Source organism: Topomyia yanbarensis, chromosome 2 (genome assembly GCF_030247195.1).
Source record: "Topomyia yanbarensis strain Yona2022 chromosome 2, ASM3024719v1, whole genome shotgun sequence".
NCBI lineage: Eukaryota > Metazoa > Arthropoda > Insecta > Diptera > Culicidae > Topomyia > Topomyia yanbarensis.
In genome coordinates this window covers 220,807,147-220,826,562 of record NC_080671.1, presented here as the reverse complement: position 1 = coordinate 220,826,562, position 19,416 = coordinate 220,807,147, and the positions used below count along the sequence as shown (strand labels likewise).

Here is a 19,416-nt window from a genome sequence, read left to right as displayed (position 1 = left end):
TGTTTTTTAAAGAAAATCAGGTAAAATCAAGATGAGGCTGTTGAATTTCTGTTTTTTGTGTTTTGGTACAGGTAGTTGCGTCCAGGCTAAAACAAGCTTTCCAAGCTGAGACAACTACCTATCTGCATAACCGTTATGCCCAGCGTATATGAACAAAGTTTCTGTCGCTACCTTGATGTATTTCAGTAAGGTATGCATCTTGGCTACTTGCTGTGAAATGACACGGATTCCTCCTCCACCAGCGCGCTCAAGCGCATTACGTTTATCCATTTGATCGACCAAGCTACAGTTTGATCTTGCGTGGAACCTGATCCCCACGGTAGCGACCATCTACCGAAGGTAGTCTCGATCACCAGCAGCTCAAGACCATCGCAACATCCGACAACATCGAATCTAGTCAAGAACTTCCTCCAGAGGAAGAGTACAGCTTTTTGGCTGGCTTGCTTCTCGACAGCGCGAATCGAGCTCAGACTAAGGCAGTACCCGGCGCGAATATTCAAAAACGTTCTCCCAATCCGTGGTGGGACAAAGAGTGCTCAGACGTATACACAGAGAAAGCTGTCGCGTATAAGACTTACCGCGACGACGGGCTATCCGCTAGCTATTAACAGTACGCGATGTAAGAAACACGATTGACAAGTTTGATGAAAGCCAAGAAACGTGGTAACTGGCGCCGGTTTGTTGACGGATTAACGCTAGAAATAGCGATAAGCACTCTTTGGGCCACGGCCTGGCATATGCGAAACCGAAACACTACTAACGACAGCGTAGAAAATATTCAAACCATTGGATATTCGATTTCGCCAAGAAGAGGTTTGCCCGGATTCCGCCCTGGCACAGAAGATTTACCGCGCCGCGTCCCCTCACGATAACGATAACGCGAGCGAAACACCGTTTTCGATGGTGGAGTTCTCACTCGCTCTCTTATCTGTAGGGACCGAAATAGAGAGGGAGAGAAATAATAAAATAAATTGAAGGAATGCAAACAAGAAGAGAGAGAGAGAGTGTACAGAAGCTACAGCTAGAACTGAACGAGAAGGAAAACGTTCGTCAGTTGTTTGATAGATTTTAGACGAGGAAGTCGTGGTTTTAGTTCGTCCGGACACGACATTGGCGTAGTTCGGTGAATAAGTAAGTATATCAAATAATATTCCCTTCGAGAGGGTACCAAAAGTATAATCCCCTGAGAGGAAATTGCGAGTGTTACCCCCGAGAGGTTTTGTAAATTGTTATTCTCCGGAGAGGGTAATTGAAGTATGACCTCCGAGAGAGTAAATGTAGTATTGCCCCCGAGAGGGTGAATAAGGTATTGCCCACGTGAGGGTGTTTATATGATTAATTCCCCCGAGAGGATACTTATAAAAAAAAAGGATTTCCTTCGGAAGGTATCCAGAATATGATTTTCTGTATGTACTGCCTGGAGAGGGTCATGCATGAAATATTAAACAATAATGCAAAGTGCGAAATTGCAGTACAGTATGCAATTTGTAGGTGATGTTTTCTTGCTCTTCGCTGATGGTTGGCATGGTTTCGTTGAATTTTTATATTTGGTGTGCGAAAGAAAGGAAAATCAAGAATTCGTAATCTCCTTTTCGTTCTGCAGGAGTGCTTGCTTTTCGACATCCGTTCGCATTTGTACACGCGGTTTCGCATTTTCGAAGCATAAAGAAAAAGAGTGCCTACTGGTTGTCATAGTTTCGATGTTTTTCACATGTATACAGATAGACCGAGAAAGTAAGAACTCGTTTTTTTTAATTTGTTTATTTGACACGGCTCATTGCGGTAGCTTAACGGAGCCGTGGGTCTCTTAAATAATTACAATATAAAAATGTATAAAAACAAAAGTTATTGAGCGTCCTTTGGATCTCGTCCACGCAACTTTTTATTGCGGGGGGAGACTTTTTTTCACGGCGGGAAAATATCTTGTGGGTCCATTGCGTTTTCATCGTTGCCGTCAATGTCATCATCGTTTGTAGTGCCTTTATGTTCACGATCAGATGTTCCTCCTTTCCTATGGCCCTTACGGGTCACGAGCGTAAAACCGTTGTCGTTCTTATTTGCTTCCTCGCCGATGGTGCTAGCAGTTGATTCTGAAGCATCTTATGCTGATTTTACAGTTGTTTTTATGGCTTGAACAGCTGCCACAAAATTGGCAACCGTTTATGGTTCTGGTTGATTCGTAATGGGGAACGCCGACCGATTAGTGGTTCTGGTGATGTTATTGAAGACTGTGTTCCGGATTGGTTTGCCGACGATGTGTGGGCAATTTGTTGTGATGCATTCTCCTCAACATTTTCCACACAAGGTGTTCCATGATGTACCGTCTGGTTAGAACTCGTTATTGTTTGTTGTTATATTTTGTTATTACATCGGGTCTCATTCGTACATGCAGTGTTTCCTTTTCAACCAGGCCCGCTGGTATGGGTCTGCCAGACACGAGTTGTGGAGAAGAAATTTTCTCCGTAACACGAGAGTACCTATACTCAGCATGCGTGTATATGACCATTTCCATACGTGGTGAGTGGATAAACCAGATTTCGCTATCAGGGGTGTTTGTTTGGACTGCTACGGCACCATCTCGCTGTACGCTGCTCGACGAAGCTTTAGAGATGGAATTCTCTTTGCCTCTCTGACTACTCCTTGATATGCAGTATACATATGCTGTCACGAGTTCGGTTATTTCATATTCGTGTGGACTAAAGAAGTTAAAAAGTATTTCGTTGCCTATTCCTTGTGGAAGGGACTTGTTATTGCATCGAACACAAAAATTGTTGTAGTTCGATGCAATAAAAAAAATCCCCAAAAATGGAATTTACTTATTAATGTGGGACACAGTGAGTAATACATACAATAAAGACCCGTTTTTATCAGTCTCATGGTGTATTTTAGGCTGACAAAATGGGGACATTGACTAAATCGGGTATGATTGACGAGTTTTAGCGTGATTGCATAACCTTTCTATATGAGAAAGGCAAAAATGTAGGGGAATTGTGGTTAAAACCGACACCTTAAGCTTAACACTTTTTCTGAATTGCCACAAAACTATTAAAATTATAATTTTTATGCAGAATTCTTCTTATATATATATATATATATATATATATATATATATATATATATATATATATATATATATATATATATATATATATATATATATATATATATATATATATATATATATATATATATATATATATATATATATATATATATATATATATACCTGGATCGAGGATTCTGTAGAAGGAATAGCACTTTTTGATCCCGAAAAGCACTCCTCCGTAGGGGTGTCTCGATCTAAGCGAATAATATTAAAATCGCGGAACTTTGGGTTTATATCAGAGGTTAACAAAGTTTCACATAAATCGAATGCATCGCATCTCAAGCTATTTATTACACATTTGAAAGAATCTTTTTTTTGGGATGATACTTCTGCAATTCATTCGCTGAAAAGAGGGAGCATTTCGCAGTCAACTGCTTTAAAAATTTACAAAAGCTAACAACAGACTTTTAATAGGATCAGTTATATTGAAAGTTTTTATTATCCAATCCACAATGTCCGAAAGTTTGATAATTCTAGTGCCGCGATTATTCTAGAAATGAAACAGAGGAACACTTGAGGTTTTTGATGTTCCGGGAAGAGCTGTGACTCCTTCTCTGAGTTTAATCCTCCGAGACCAGGAGCTACTTGCTTCGGTTTGGTTGCAACACTTCCAAGAGATGTCACTTTCGGAGCCCCTTTTTCCTGGCCTTTGCAAGGAAATTTAGGAGAGGAAATGTTCCTCATCCTTCTATAGCTTCTAGGCTCCCTAGTAGATGTACCCTCTTGTGGGTCTTCAGACTCACCTTCGTTAGGAGCATAGCGGTTCGTTGAGGATGGTGGGGTAGTTTTTTTAACATTTCTGCGAAAGAACGCTCGGAACGCTCCGTGACGGAACGTTTTAGTTTATCCCCGCGTAGTTTGTACGCGAGACATGCCGAGATCTCATGCAGAATCTCCTCACAATAAGGAACTTCTCAGAATTTTTACTGCACAGATCATTCACAAGATACTCACCGCATTTTCCACAGCGGGCCTTATTGCTACAATGGATAGCTGTGTGACCCAATTGTTTATACTTTGTGCAATTCATGACCCGCGGTACAAATAGACGGGCAGACAGACAAACTTTGGGCAAGAGGATATAGTTCGGCAAAGCGGTACCAGCGAAGGTCACCCGATAAGAGTTTAATTGGGGGTACGTTTTTTTTACCATCCCCCGCAACTACTACTGAGTGCAAATGCTTGCATTCAAGTATTTGCACTGGCTGAAGTAAGCGGTCTCTAAAACGGCCAACCCCGTACTACAGCAGATTCTCGCATGTCAAACTCTCATCAGTGTCTTTGGTTGCTACATAGTAGTGTGCATGACAAAAATGTAGGTAGATCAACTATCTGTTAAATGAATATACTCTGATTGTAATCCTCCCTAATTTACTTGTAGAATACGGAGCCCTCAAACGAAACGTGTACTGAAGTATCCACCGTCTATCTATTTATTGTGACTGCCATTCAAACTTCAATTGAAGCGTTCTCAGCATAAAGCAAATAATACGCTATAAGTTTGAAGAAACATTGTGCTTGCTTCCCTCATCGCAAGCTTTGGAGACTTTTTATCTCATATGTGGATATTTGGGATTTTTATCCGTTATTTTTCATAAAAGTTCATACCAATACAATGAATAGGCACTTTCAACAATATCATCACAAAACAGGTAACCTTAGTTTTCAAATGACGTATTTGAACATAGGGTTTGTATGCCTATAATGGACCCTTTGCGTATAATGGACCCCCCGACGCTTTTATGTAAATTATCCCTCATTAAAAACTGTTTTGGCGTACGCTGTTGGTTACAGGACAGCTTTAACACCTCGGCAAAAATTAGAATGTGATTTTTCACCATAATTCAATAAAAAATTGATATTTGCACTCAATTTCAATTCAGTGCAGCATGACACAGGGTTTGTAAGTAATTGTTTTACTATCATAAAAAGAATACTTCGCTCCCATGTAAATAAACTCTATATGAAAAAAAATATTGTTTTACTCGTTAATACCTAACACTACACACTCAATTTGGCTCGGTAATTTCCCAACAGCTGTGTAGTCAGCAAATTTAGAAACTGATATTTATAATTGATATCAACAGACACAGTGTGGTCCTAATGATAATTTCTTAATCTATTTAAAAAGTCAAATTGTAATCTGCTACGTGGAATGTGAAGATCGAACTCGGATGACACTCTGTTGAAGGTCCGCTGCAAACCAATGATGGCACCGTTTACTCCATAGTTAGTCCGGCGAAGAGGTAATCGGAGGAATAAATTATTGCGAAGAGCGCGGGGGCGAACGTTCATATTTATCGCACTGAGAAGCTCGGGGCAGTCAATTCGATCTTGCAAAATATCCGAAATCGTCATAGCACGGAATAGATCACGCCGCACTTGCAATGTATCGAGTCCAATAAGCAAACCCCGGCTTTCGTAACTTGGCAGCTGGTGAGGGTTGCTCCAAGGCAATCGATGGAGTGCAAACCGAACAAATCTGCGCTGTACTGTCTCAATTCGATGGACACCGTTAAGATAATGACGGTTCCACACAACTGAACAATATTCCAGAGTTGATCGAACGAGTGAGCAGTAGAGAGATTTCAAGCAGTAAATATCTGAAAAATGTTTAGATATTCTCATTATGAACCCCAAACAGCGTGATGCCTTTGCGACAATATAGCTGATATGCTGTTTAAACGTCAGTTGTTCATCGAGAAAAACTCCGAGATCTTTGACACAATTCGCTCTGTCAATCGTGGATTCAGCTAGACAGTAATCGAATCGAATTGGCGTTTTTTCCTCGAGAACGTAATGACCGTACATTTCTTGGGGTTTAGGGTCATTCGGTTGAACTCGCACCATTCCGCAAAGGTTACCAGTTGGCGTTGAAGGAAAGCTGCATCATCAGTATTCCGGATTCTATGGTATAACTTGAGGTCGTCGGCGAAAGACAACCGTGGTCCTTCTAGACAAAAGTTGACGTCGTTGAAATACAGAAGAAAAATCAATGGACCGAGATGGCTGCCTTGTGGAACACCAGATGAAGCAAAGAACTCTTCGGATACACAATCATCTATCTTGACTGCTAGACGACGATCACTGAGATACGATTGCATCCAACGGAGAATATTAGTACCAAAGCCAAGTCTATCCAACTTTGCCACTGCAATAGCGTGATTAATCTTGTCAAAGGCAGCTGAACGGTCCGTGTAGATAGCGTCAGTTTGAAGTCCGTCCGACATGGCATCTGTAACATATGTTGTGAACGACAGAAGATTCGTAGATGTTGAACGTTTCGGCATAAATCCATGCTGAGTCTCGGAGATATACTGTTTGCAGTGGCTGGAGATGGGTTCCAACACAGCCATTTCAAACAGCTTAGGAACTGCGCTTAGCGTTGTAATACCACGGTAGTTGTCAACTACCTTTTTATCACCTTTTCTGTGAACTGGAAACATGAAGGAGGATTTCCAGAGTTCGGGAAATACTCCGGTTGTTAGCGACAATTGAAACAGATGACAAAGAGGTTCAATTAGACCGGCGGAGCATTTTTTTATAATAATAGTTGGTATACCATCTGGGCCTGCCGAAGTTGAAACTTTCATTTTGCCAATCGCCAGTTGTACCATATTATTGTCGATATTGATAGAGTTCAAAGACTGGTATGATTGAGGTACATTAAGAGCCGCGCGTGAAACCTGGGTCGGTGTCAGATTCTCGTTGGAGAAAACACTCGCGAACTTTTCAGAGAATAGTTGGCAAATCTCCTGTAAACTAGAGCTCATACGTCCTCCATAGCTCATCGTTGAAGGCAACCCGGATTCCTTTCTTTGCTCGTTTACATGCTTCCAGAATGTTTTAGGTTCGGACTTCAACTTACGTTGCACGTTTCGCAAGTAATCGCCATGGCAACGCTTCGATGTCTTTTTATAGACTTGGTTAACATGAACGTAGTCTTGTCGCAGCACGTAGCCCCCAAACTTGGAGTACTTCTTCAGAGCGGCTCTTTTAGTCGCTTTTAACCGTCTCAGTTCGGCAGTGTGCCACGCTGGGTGCTGATGTCTCAGAAAAGTGAGATTAGTTTGCTAATTTTTGGTGAAATATTTTCCGAGTCTCAGCACTCAAACGTCACTTTTACTGAGATCTCTGTAAAAAATGTTTGCTGAATATCAGCTGTTGAGATTTCGGCAAAAGATTAAAAAAACTGAGATTCGGCAGAAAAAATTAAGTGTGTAACAAAATCATTTTCGATGTAGATCTAAAAAACTAAGAAATTTAAAATATATATTGAAATTCTCAGAGTCCATTATGAGAACAAGTGAATCTAGGAATCTGCGCATATATATATATATATATATATATATATATATATATATATATATATATATATATATATATATATATATATATATATATATATATATATATATATATATATATATATATATATATATATATATATATATATATATATATATAAAAATCAATGTATGTTTGTATGTATGTCCGCTAACTACTTCTAAACTACAAGTCCGATCTTGATGAAATTTGGCATACGTATTCTTTCCCCCAAAAAGATGTTCATGGTATGGTTTTTTTTGGGGTGGGGGGTACACTGAGCTTAAAGGGGGGGGGGGGGGTTGTTTTTTAGGCAAAGAATTATTTTTATCTCCATATTTATTAGTATTTGACATATGTATTTCTTCCACTGAGCCAATGGATGATGAAAGTGGACCCAGAAAGGGGGGGGGGAGAGGGTTCTGAAGTGATCCTTATCTGTTCATTCAATGTGATTATTAGCGATGAATTCAATTTTGACATAAGTATTCCTTCCACTAAGGAGATGGTCATGTGGTGGTTTTTGTGCACGAAGGGTAGGGTGAGAAGTACCTAAGCCGAGGAAAGGGAGAGGGGGGGGGGTGCACTGAAGAACTTTTTTTAGCTATATATATTATATATGATTTGGCATAAGCATTTCTTCCACCAAGACGGTGGACATGATTGTTGGTTTCGGAATCTGAAGGAGAGGGAGGGTTTCTGATGCAATATCTATCAATTACTTCAAAAATCTAAAATTTTGTTGCATGTATGATTACCAGCACATACATGAAATGGCAAAAATTTATTTGATAGAGATCTATTACGCGAATGACAATATAATACTGATGAATTGCATGAATTTGTCGAAAATTAAATTGAAAATTAAATTGAAAATTGCACTTGCGATCGCTTCATCTGAAGTTAAATCAACATTGCTGGATTATGAACAAACAGCTCTGCCCTAAAACAGCCACTAAATCTTGCGTTTGCGGAAAACGTTACTTACAATATCAATCAAAATTCGGATGTAAGCAAAATGCTGAAAGAATGCAACACTGTTATATAGGACGAATTCACGATGACCCATAAAAGGAACTAATCGAATATTTGGTGGCGTGGTCCGCGATCTTCGTCAAATTTTATCCGTTAGTCGACACCTACTGATGAAATCAGTTCTTGCTTAAGGGGGTAGGATTATTGTTGAAAAAAATATCGTGCTAAAAAAAAAATGGCGATACCGAGAGTGTTAATCTATTCAGACAATAATGCAACATTTAAGCAATATTTTCCTTAATGTTCACCGCAAAATATTGCAAATCTTCAGGAGACACCTTGAATAAATGCGATGTACAGCATAACTCTAAATCTACTGAACTAAATTGTTTGAAATTTTGTACAGTTCTCCTTCATATCATAACATCATTTAAGATCATAACTTTGTTCACAAAAATAAGTTTCATGATTTTTTTAGCGAAAATTGCATTTTTAGCTGCACAATGCTATGAAAAATTCAAATATCAAGAAAAAAATAAAAGCTTGGATCAATACCTGGGGATATGTAAAAGAACTGTGCAAACCTTGAAAACGATTGTTCCAATATATTTTGATTTATGATGTACATCACAAAGAAAGTTTTCAACGAGATACCTCCAGAGATTCTCCGTCACTGGCTCAATTTTCAGTATTCTGCTATGATATTTGAAGAAATATTGTTCAATTGTGCAGTGATTATATGGAAAGTGAATGAACATACTAACACTCTCTATTTATTTTTTTAAATGTACCATTTTTTATGAATTAACTTTACCCACGTCCACCAACACTTCGTTATGTCTTCGTATCATTGGAAATATGTTTCGAAAACAGAACTTTTCACTATATGTGCATACTTTTATTAAATGATTCTTATAGTCACCTTCACAGGTTAATTCGCCAAAAAAGTTAGATATATGGGTTGGGAAAATGTTAATCGAAGCAACAATAACTTGCACCACATTTCCACATGATTTTGTAAAATAATACAATCTGTTGAAGAATTAATCGATTGCGTATATTGACTTCAATTTCATACACTACTCCATCCAAAATAAAATCGATGGTAATTCTGTTACACATATAAATTTATGGATTATCGTGTTGAATTATTTAATTCAGTCGATCCACCATGCTTTCAGGAGTATTGGTTTTATACGTAACCTACCCAGCTTTTTCCGTCAGACGAAGGTTTTTATATTTAAACGAAAGAATAAGGTTCTTTCTACGAATTTTCGCGATTAAGGAAGTTGCTTAAGGTGTAAATTGATAAAAAAATATTCGAAAATTGACAATAACTTTGTTGTTTCGAGAGCTACAGATTCATCGTTGTTATAAAAAAATATGTATGTAAATGTGACTTTGTAGAAGACACTTTTAATAATAAAAAGTAATCGTAAAAAGTTATATTCGAAAACCTGTTGTGAAGGGGTCTATCCCAAGCAAACCTACATATCTCGCTACTGTTACTATATAGAGCTTTAGTATCTTCAGTAAAGATTTTCACAATAATATTTTCTAGAACTTTACTGAAGACAGTGAGCTTCTAGCTAAATTATTTGGGGAAATAAATATTCTATCTCACTTTCAGGAGATTTATCACTCAATTCATTATATCAAAAGATGCATCTATTTACATCCAGAAAATTCTTCGAAAACAATCCATTCTCCAAAACCAATGGTTCACGAGTTATTGAATTTTGATCGTGAAAACGTCGTTTTGCAACACTGGGGACCGCATGTGTTGCAATTGAAACTTTGTGTGCCTATTATATTAGTTATTGCACAACATCGACCCACCACAACTGTGCTTTGGTTGAAAAAATTCATTTAAGCGACCATTGTAACTAGAAAATATAAAGGAGCAGATGTACTGCTACCTCGAATTCGAATGATATCAAGGGATTTCCAACGATTGTGTTTAGGAAAACAGAGCAATTAATTTAATTGTGCTCCAGGTGGTCAAACTAAGAACATTGTCTATCCGCGAGCAAAAATATATGTTATTTTTAGTATTTTAAAATATTTCGTATAGTCCTGATGGGTGTAGCGAAGCGCACCGGGTTACAGTTAGTATATATATATATATATATATATATATATATATATATATATATATATATATATATATATATATATATATATATATATATATATATATATATATATATATATATATATATATATATATATATATATATATATATATATATATATATATATATATATATATATATATATATATATATATATATATATATATATATATATATATATATATATATATATATATATATATATATATATATATATATATATATATATATATATATATATATATATATAAGCTATCTAACAATATAACACAATATTTCCAGAACACAATTCGAAGCAATTTCAAAGATATATCATGGAACCCATTAGAACGCCAAACAAACATGAGAGCGCACGAACCTATTGCCAATGAGAATAGCCGCCATCGCGATCTTTGTTTTGTCAGCGATCAGGTTTCCGTCACATCAATAGTGATGGCTCCCTCTCCCCTAGTAAAACCAGTGGTACATCATGCTCCACTGATCGCCACGATTGATAGCTCTGTGATGCATGACTTCGATATATTACCGCTTTCTGTCTCCTACAATTTCCATAAAGCTGATCGTCGCAGTATCGCAGACCTTCTTTCCACCATCGATTGGGAAAATATTCTGGACCCCGAGGATGTCGAAACCGCAGTTCAAACTTTTTCAAACGTTCTGGTGTATGCTATTGACAGGCACGTTCCAAAGAAAGTTCACCATCAACAGACCGGCCCTCCATGGCAAACGAGTACACTGCGACGGCTGAAGTCTATAAAGAGAGCTGCCCTGCTGAGGTTTACCAAGTATCGCACAATATCACTCAGCGACTATTACGTCAGTCTCAACCATGCGTACAAAGGAGCCTGTCAGCACTGTTTCTATCGATATCAGCAAAATATTCAACGTAATCTCAAGTCACATCCTAAAATTTTCTGGAAATATGTGAACGAGCAGCGCAAGGAATCAGGCCTGCCGTCGTCTATGACTTTCAATGGGAACACAGCTACCATATCTCGAGACATATGTGCACTTTTGTCGGAAAAATTCGCGAATGTATTCATAGATGAGGCACTAACTATTGAGCAAATCGAACTCGCCGCTAGCAGTGCTCAACTTGTAGGCCAAGCTTTGGGTGCTACCGATGTCGATGCAACGATGATTACCAGAGCTTCCTCTCGGCTTAAGTCATCTTTCAATGCGAGATCCGACGGGTTCCCCTCCGTTATCCTGAAAAGGCACATTGCAGCTTTGATTACTCCGCTTCTTCATATTTTTCGAGCATCTATTGCTAGAGGAGTTTTCCCGTCTTGCTGGAAATACGCGAACATGTTCCCAGTCCACAAGAAGGGTAATAAGCGAGACGTCAATAATTACCGTGGAATAACTTCATTGAGTGCAGTTTCGAAGTTGTTCAAGCTGGTGATTATGGGACCTCTTCAGGCTCATTGTAAGCAGTACCTAAGTGACGAACAACACGGCTTCACGCCCGGGCGGTCAACAGCGTCTAACCTGATGTGTTTAACATCCTACATAATAGAGAGTACTCAAACCGACGTCGTTTACACCGACTTATCTGCCGCTTTCGATAAGATAAATCACGATATCGCAATCGCAAAAATGGAGAGATTTGGAATAAATGGTAGTGTTTTGCAGTTGTTTTGATCCTACCTCACAGACCGAGAGATAGCGGTTGTCATAGACCTTCATTTCTACACCAGGAATACCTCAAGGAAGCCACTTGGGACCGTTGATGTTTCTGCTATACTTCAATGATGTACATATAGGTCTGAAGACTCCACGATTGTTCTTCGCAGATGACCTCAAGATATTCCGCCTAATTCGTTCAATTGAAGATTGCAGATTTCTCCAACAGCAGCTTGATGTCTTTGCTGATTGGTGTAACACGAACCGCATGTGCGTGAACCCGAAGAAGTGTTCGGTAATATCGTTTTCATGGAAAAAGGATTCGATTCATTTTAACTACCGTCTACTGATTCTGAGTCCTCAACTTACGTTTAAACAACACGTCTCCTATGCAGTTGGTAAAGCATCTCGAGCAGTGGGATGCATCTTCAGAATAGCCAAAAATTTTACGGATATCTATTGTCTCAAATCGCTCTACTGTTCTTTATCGCGATCAAATCTAGAATATTGTTCTGAAGTTTGGAGTCCAAACTATAATAATGGCGTTGAGAGAATAGAGTCCGTTCAGCGTCGCTTTTTACGTTTCGCGCTTCGTAGATTGACGTGGAGAGATCCTTCCCGACTATCTTGCTATGAAAACTGGTGTCAGCTAATTCAACTAGAGCCCCTACATGTTCGAAGGAATACTGCAAGAGCCTTGTTCATCGCTGACACTCTGCAAGGTCGTATAGATGCCCCAGCTATTCTGGAACAAATCAACATAAACGTCGCCCCTCGAACACTACGCAACAACATTATGTTCAGATTATTTACCATTCCAACGCACTAACTATAGTATGTATGGAGCCATCACTGGTCTGCAACGAATTTTTAACCAGGCAGCTACGGCATTTTATTTCAACGTTTCTTGAGAAACTCTGCGTATATGTTTTTCCAGACTATTTAATGAATTAGCTAACAACACTTGACCTTTTTATTTATTTGTAATTATTGTATGACTATTGTGTTTGTGTACTTGATTGTTAGAAATTAGATTAGTTTTAAGGCCAACATCATTGGGGCTTTGATATGCCTGTTGATGTATTGAACAAATAAACAGAACGAATGTCACTCACTCTTTTAATATTCTTTCGAATTGACGGAAAAATTATTGACCACTTGGAACAAACAGCGGTTCATCTTTTCAGAATAGATTTTCTCCAACATAAAAAAAAATCGTAGTTTAACAAAGCTTTTTAATGCATTCATAGCACGTGAAAGTCACAATTTTATCCTGAAGACACGCATTTCCACAAAAAATACGATTTCACGAATTTTCTCAGCTTTCCGGCATGTACAGTGACACAATCTCATTTTCGTACACCGCTATGTGGAATACTTATATGCATTTTACAAGTCCAAATTAAGTTTACGAGACATTTTATATATGTAGAAATAGTTTACTAGACAGCATAGGAATGATACAATAATTATCTTTGTACTACAAATGCTCATTTTTTTTTAAAATAATCATAAATCTAAAGATAGTCAAATATACACGCAAACTCATATTCGTACAGTACACATATTTTTTCAAAAATCAGTTGAAATTTATATAATAAATATTCAATGTGCTAGTTTTTATTTGTAATTACAGTTTTCCATCGTATTGGGATGCTAACCACTAGTTTTTGTGTGTATTCAACTTAAATTTTATCCCATTCTTCTAAATAGTAGTTTCTAAGATCATTCTCTTTATAATCCGGATAGTTTCGCACTTTTTATCCAAATACTCCCATTTACTTTTCCAATCAGTTAATAAACGGGGTCCGCAGTGGAGAATCCATAACATTCAAACAATTATAAATTTAATCTAAACGCTTTTTGCACGCCTTATGCTTTAGGTTCTTTTCCTGATCAAATTTCCAATATCCACCATTTCTTAGTAAAAGTACCATTTTATGGAAGCTTTGCTTTAAAATTTATTTTAAGATATTCATATTAAAATACACATTCTGATCCATCATTCCATCAATGAAGACCATATTTCTAGCACTTCTAGTGGATATATAATACCCCATACAAAAAAGTCCACTGTCTATGCGCTTGGCTGCTGTTATAAGGCTTTTACATACAGGTCTGAGTTCGATTTTCTCCACTTGAAACAACAGCCATTTGAGTCAAAGATGTTGAATTTGGACTCGTAGACAAAGTTTACAATCTTTTCTCATTGATGAACAGCTGCTTGCTTGCTCAGAACACAGGCATTGTAATTGTCCGTTCTCCATACATTACGAGCCGTACCAGTGCAGACTTATACTCAAATGCTATGATTCAATTTATTTACCATGTATATAACATTAATTACTCGATTTTCCCAAATTTTTCTAATTAAAAATCATTTACCCCTCATCGTAAATTGTTTACAGTTCAAGTTTTTCGTAATATCTGCTCTACGTTTCACCACATCAAAGCTGTTAACGACATTTTAAATAGTGGGACGCAGCCTTTGAACAATTTCAAAGATTTCATGAAGTGATTTACCTTCATTTTGGTGAGTAATCATTAGTTTTCCTCACATAATGGCAGCTAGTTTACTTTTTAACCATTACGTTAACTTGAGGGAATTTTTTAAACTAGTGTAGAGGAAACTGTGCCAATGAACACTTTTCTGTAGTCATAAAATCTATTTTTCCAAGTAAAACAAAAAATAAAGAAATAACAGGCCTTAAAATTGACAAATTAATTGACTTTTAAAAAGTGTACGAATATGAAATTGTGCCATTTTCACACCAAGTCATGATTTTTTATGTGTAGTGTACGGAAACTTGCACACTTTAGATTACAAATGATAAGAAAATGACAGATGATGATTCTACTACCACATTTGTAAAACAATACCTATATTAAATAGCGCAAACATTTATGAAATAATATTAAGCATAAACACTAGAGCACAGAGAACAGACGTCCATCTTCAGCATTCAACTTGTGTAAAATCTCTAACGGTTTCGAAGGTAGTTTGGATATCTAAACCAGGTGCGCTACTGTCGTCATGTTTTTTTGTGGCTGAGTGCGACAGAATTGACAGCGGTTATTCCTCTACCCAGTCAAACTAGTCCGGAACCGATTCGGACTTCCAGCATGAATTCCAGCTCAAATGCGTCAACCGATAGAGTCGGAATCGGTTGTTTTCTTTGAGCTAGATTCCATGCTCAATCCATCCAGGATTTCGAACCGGTTCCGGAATCGATTTGATGGATAGTTGGGATAGGTTGGTGTGGCAGCGCTAGTGTTTTTAGTATATTAATTCAAATGTCTACACACGTTTTTTAAATATTTTTGTTCGATCATGGATGTCTGTTCTCTGTGACTAGAGGTGTACGAATATGAGATTGTGTCACTGTATTTTGGCGAGCTCGTGCGATGGCATTTTTGCACTTATTTTGGCAAACAAGCACTCGTTGGAAAAGTTATACACCTGGCCTGGCAACGTTTTGGAAATAATGATTTTATGCAAGGCTAAATATTTTTCAAGTTAAATCCAATAAGGCAAAGGCACTTTCTTCGATGTGGAAGTATTCTGGGAGTACAATAGGTCACTATATTCGAGATTAAATAAAACAATGTACACACCTAGAAAATCAGGCGATTCAACATTTATTTGAAGAGGATGAATACTGCAAATTATAGAAAAATTAATAACACAAATAATAAATGAAATCCATTGACGTCATTAGATTAAAAAATGAGGTAGTGGCAAATAATATGAAAAATCATGAAACCTGCGCGTCTGGTTTTGTACTCGAAAATGATTTACTTGGTGTCCTTGTCGTAACTTGTGTAACTGAAATTTGTGCATTCCGGTTAAAGTGATTGCATAGCTGTGCGACGATCACGTTTTCGCTCCGGAGCATTTTTTGGATTCGTTTTCCTTCTCTTTTTCGCTCATTTTTTTCGATTATGTTCTTCAACAACACCCTAAATTATTATATTGTTAAATAGGGATCGTCGCGGTTGCAGTAATTACCGCAACCGCGCGGTACTTACTGCACCTGCACCGCAAAATCTGCGGTGCGGTGAGACACTTTTTCCCGCAGATGCGGTGCGGGAAAGAGCTTTTACCGCGCGGTTTTACCGCAACCGCGCCGCAACAAAATTGATGAAGTGATAATTTTGATTATTCTAAATTGATAAACAGACTGCTATAACGAAAGAAAATCTAGCTGCACGGAAAACCCCGCAATCGCAAAAATTGAATATTGCATTTGTTGATTTTTGATTTGACTGTTTCAACTAAAAATTGTTTGTACAACTAAGTGCACTGTTGAATTTCGCATCACCAGTTTGTTAAAAAAAATTGTTGTTTTTGAAAGCTGTTAGTTAGCTTAACAGAAAGACAGCTAAAAGAAAAACAAAAATTTGCAACGCAAATTTAACTATTGCTTTGGTTGGAAAGGATACGTTGACAAGTTTGCTTCTAAAAATGTTAAAGTTAACATAAAGGTTTGTTGGTTTCGAAGTAAAATCTACAAATCGGCTGTAGAAAGCTTGAAGTGACTCTCTAAGCATTACTATTAAAACTCATCCAAGTATATTTGTATTTAATTCATTTGCAAAATATTTTTTTTTTGCTGACTTCAGCAGGTGCTCAAACGTATATTAAGTCAGAGTTATTTTTAAATGTTGTGTTTGTTAAATGGCCGCATCCTAAGTCAATTGATTGCACTTCCATTTCACTGCAGGTAAATAATCGCTGTAAAACAGAAGAAGTTTCTGAAAATCATTGTATGACAGTAAATGATAGAGTGACGTATGTATTGTGTATCATCATTACGAGTATTCGCAAAGAAGAGAAAAACCATTGAGCTCATGTTAAATATAACTCGAGATAAAACCAAGAAAACGCCAAATCCTGCTATTATCGTATCACCTGGACTGAACTTTCCAAAGTGTGAAAATGGTAAAAAGGTAAGAAATAAGACCAGACGTATAAAAATGAATTCACTTTTGTTGTTTGTATTGAAAATCCGTCTCAGATTCAATAGTAAGTACTAAACAGATATTGACGGCATTATTATTTTTTTAAAGTTGTCTCCAGTAAAGGTTTCACACAGTAACTTGTAATCGAAAGCTTCAAATCACATTTTTCTCGATTTCGAAAAAATAACTCAAAGCCACCATAAAATAAATTCTTGGCCAAATATACCACAATTACCTATATATTAAAAAACTTTTTAGCAAAATTTAGTCGCTTTTGTTTTTATTTTGTGTATTGAAATAAGTTTTTGGGTGTTGAGCCGTTTTGTATTAAACCCAATTCATATAAAACAGGCTCTTCGATAAAATGTATTCATTTGATATTAAACAAAACCTATCAACACAAACCCAAAATCTAATAATGCGATTGTTTACTTACTTTTTGTTTACTTTGTCTTTCGTTAATTGCTCAGTCGCTTCGACATTTCGATATGGATCGTAAATTTATAGAAAACCTTTCTGGTAGAGGTATATTCATTTGCAGATAGGATTATTTGAATTCTTGAAATTGTAATTTATTGGTAATTCACTATCAGTTGGTTGGTGTTAAGTCAGACGCAGCTATATGACTTTGCATTGTATTTCAAATCTGGCTAAAGTCGAATGTAGCGGAAGAAATTCGTTATCCAGTGGCATTATTGACTCATTTTTTAAGATTTTGCGATTTGGTCCGGTCTGACTTTACACCGATCAGTTATACTATAATTCGGGTTATTTTTGCTATGGATATTAGGAAGACGCATAAAGATTCAATTCAAATGCAATCACTTTCTATTTTCGCGAAATTCCTTTTATCCAAATGGGCATATTTAATGTGACAACTGGCTTTTGAGAAGCCTTCGATCTTATCTTTTTAAGCTCCACTATCCAAAATTTTTGAACGTTTTTATGTGCCAGTCGCCAGATTTAAATTTACTAGTGAACCTGGTTTAAAAGTTAAGTGAGGGTGAAGAAATGTGCCTTTAGCCGTCGAAATTGATTGTGGAAATTAAAATCATTCTGGGGAAAATTTTCAATAGGATCTATATAACATTGACAGCAGCTGTTTCTATTTCGATGATTACGTCATTATAAAACTTTCCACGTTTCCAGAACATGTCGAAAGATGATAATTTTATGCAGAGTTGAGAGATAAATGTTAAAACGAGCGCACAATCAACAAGAGAAAGTATACAAGGAGAATCTTTCATTGAAGCGACTCAAAACTTTCCAAGGATTGCTTTAAAAATGTAAAAAAAACATGATGCATACCTTATGGCGTCTTCGTTTTTTGACGTGCACTACACCGGTGTAGTCGGTGCTACACTCATTCAAACTTGGGTGTAATCAGTCTATCTCTTTTTTGCACTACACCGGTGTAGCACCAAGTAAAAACGAAAACGCTATTAGAAAACCCTTGCCATTCACCAAAATAATCTACTTACTTGCTAAAGGAACAGAAAGAAACGCTAAAAAACACCTACATTAAAATTATCAAGAGAAAAAACACTATGACAGTCAAAACCATATAAAGCATAAGTTAAATAAACAAAACAGCATAAAATATAGCAGCTTCACGGTGCACAAGATCCGTATACTAGTATGAAAATGATGGGAAAGTAAATTTCTTGCGTGTTTTTGTCAACGGCCAATTAGCGATTTGCGGCAAAACCAAAATTAGTCAGGCGACACCTATGATTTAGCTCATGAACTGGCATAGCGTTGTTTGCTTTTTTCACCCGCAAGTGAGTCGTAGCTTACAACCTAAGAGAAGAGACGACAACAGGCTTCTTGCTCTTCTTAATTTTCTCGACTTGGCCCTGCCGTAAATCTGAAGACAATAAGCGTTCATCGTTGCCAGATTCCCTTTGAAAATAAATGTACCTAAAAGATCGCACCTCTACCAAGAATTTACAATGCTAGCTGCATTTAAAAATTAAATTAAATATTTATTCATGTCTCTCTTAACAATACACGTAACTATATCGTCATTCAGGTCTTTTATTCAATTTGCACGAAATGTTGATGCGTATGAAAAATAGCCAGAATAGATTCAGCAGCACTGTTTTCCATCCCGTTTGTTAATATAATGAACGCTCATGACTGGCAAAATGACCAATCAGAAGCTGGTTCAATATTGAGGTTAGGGCTGGATCAAATTGGCTACGCGATTGTCTTCTCTTCTCTTAGCTTACAACAAAAACTTCATTTTCTTCTCGGAAAAAGCTTACCACTGCCAAAATAGGAATG

The 19,416-nt window shown here is 37.1% G+C and overlaps 1 protein-coding gene across 4 annotated transcripts in view; it reads right to left on the bottom strand.

The window, feature by feature from the left end:
* LOC131682921 (putative fatty acyl-CoA reductase CG5065) overlaps positions 1–19,416 on the bottom strand; it is an 833,091-nt gene that overhangs the window by 615,334 nt on the left and 198,341 nt on the right. Inside the window, exon 1 of one of the 4 annotated variants that reach the window (XM_058964736.1) lies at positions 18,612–18,651. The exons of 2 other annotated variants lie outside the window; for them this stretch is intronic. The gene's annotated coding sequence lies outside the window, so the exon portion shown is untranslated. Of the gene's footprint in view, positions 1–18,611; positions 18,652–19,416 lie in introns of those variants that run through there. One more of the 4 variants, XM_058964734.1, reaches the window with a different exon arrangement.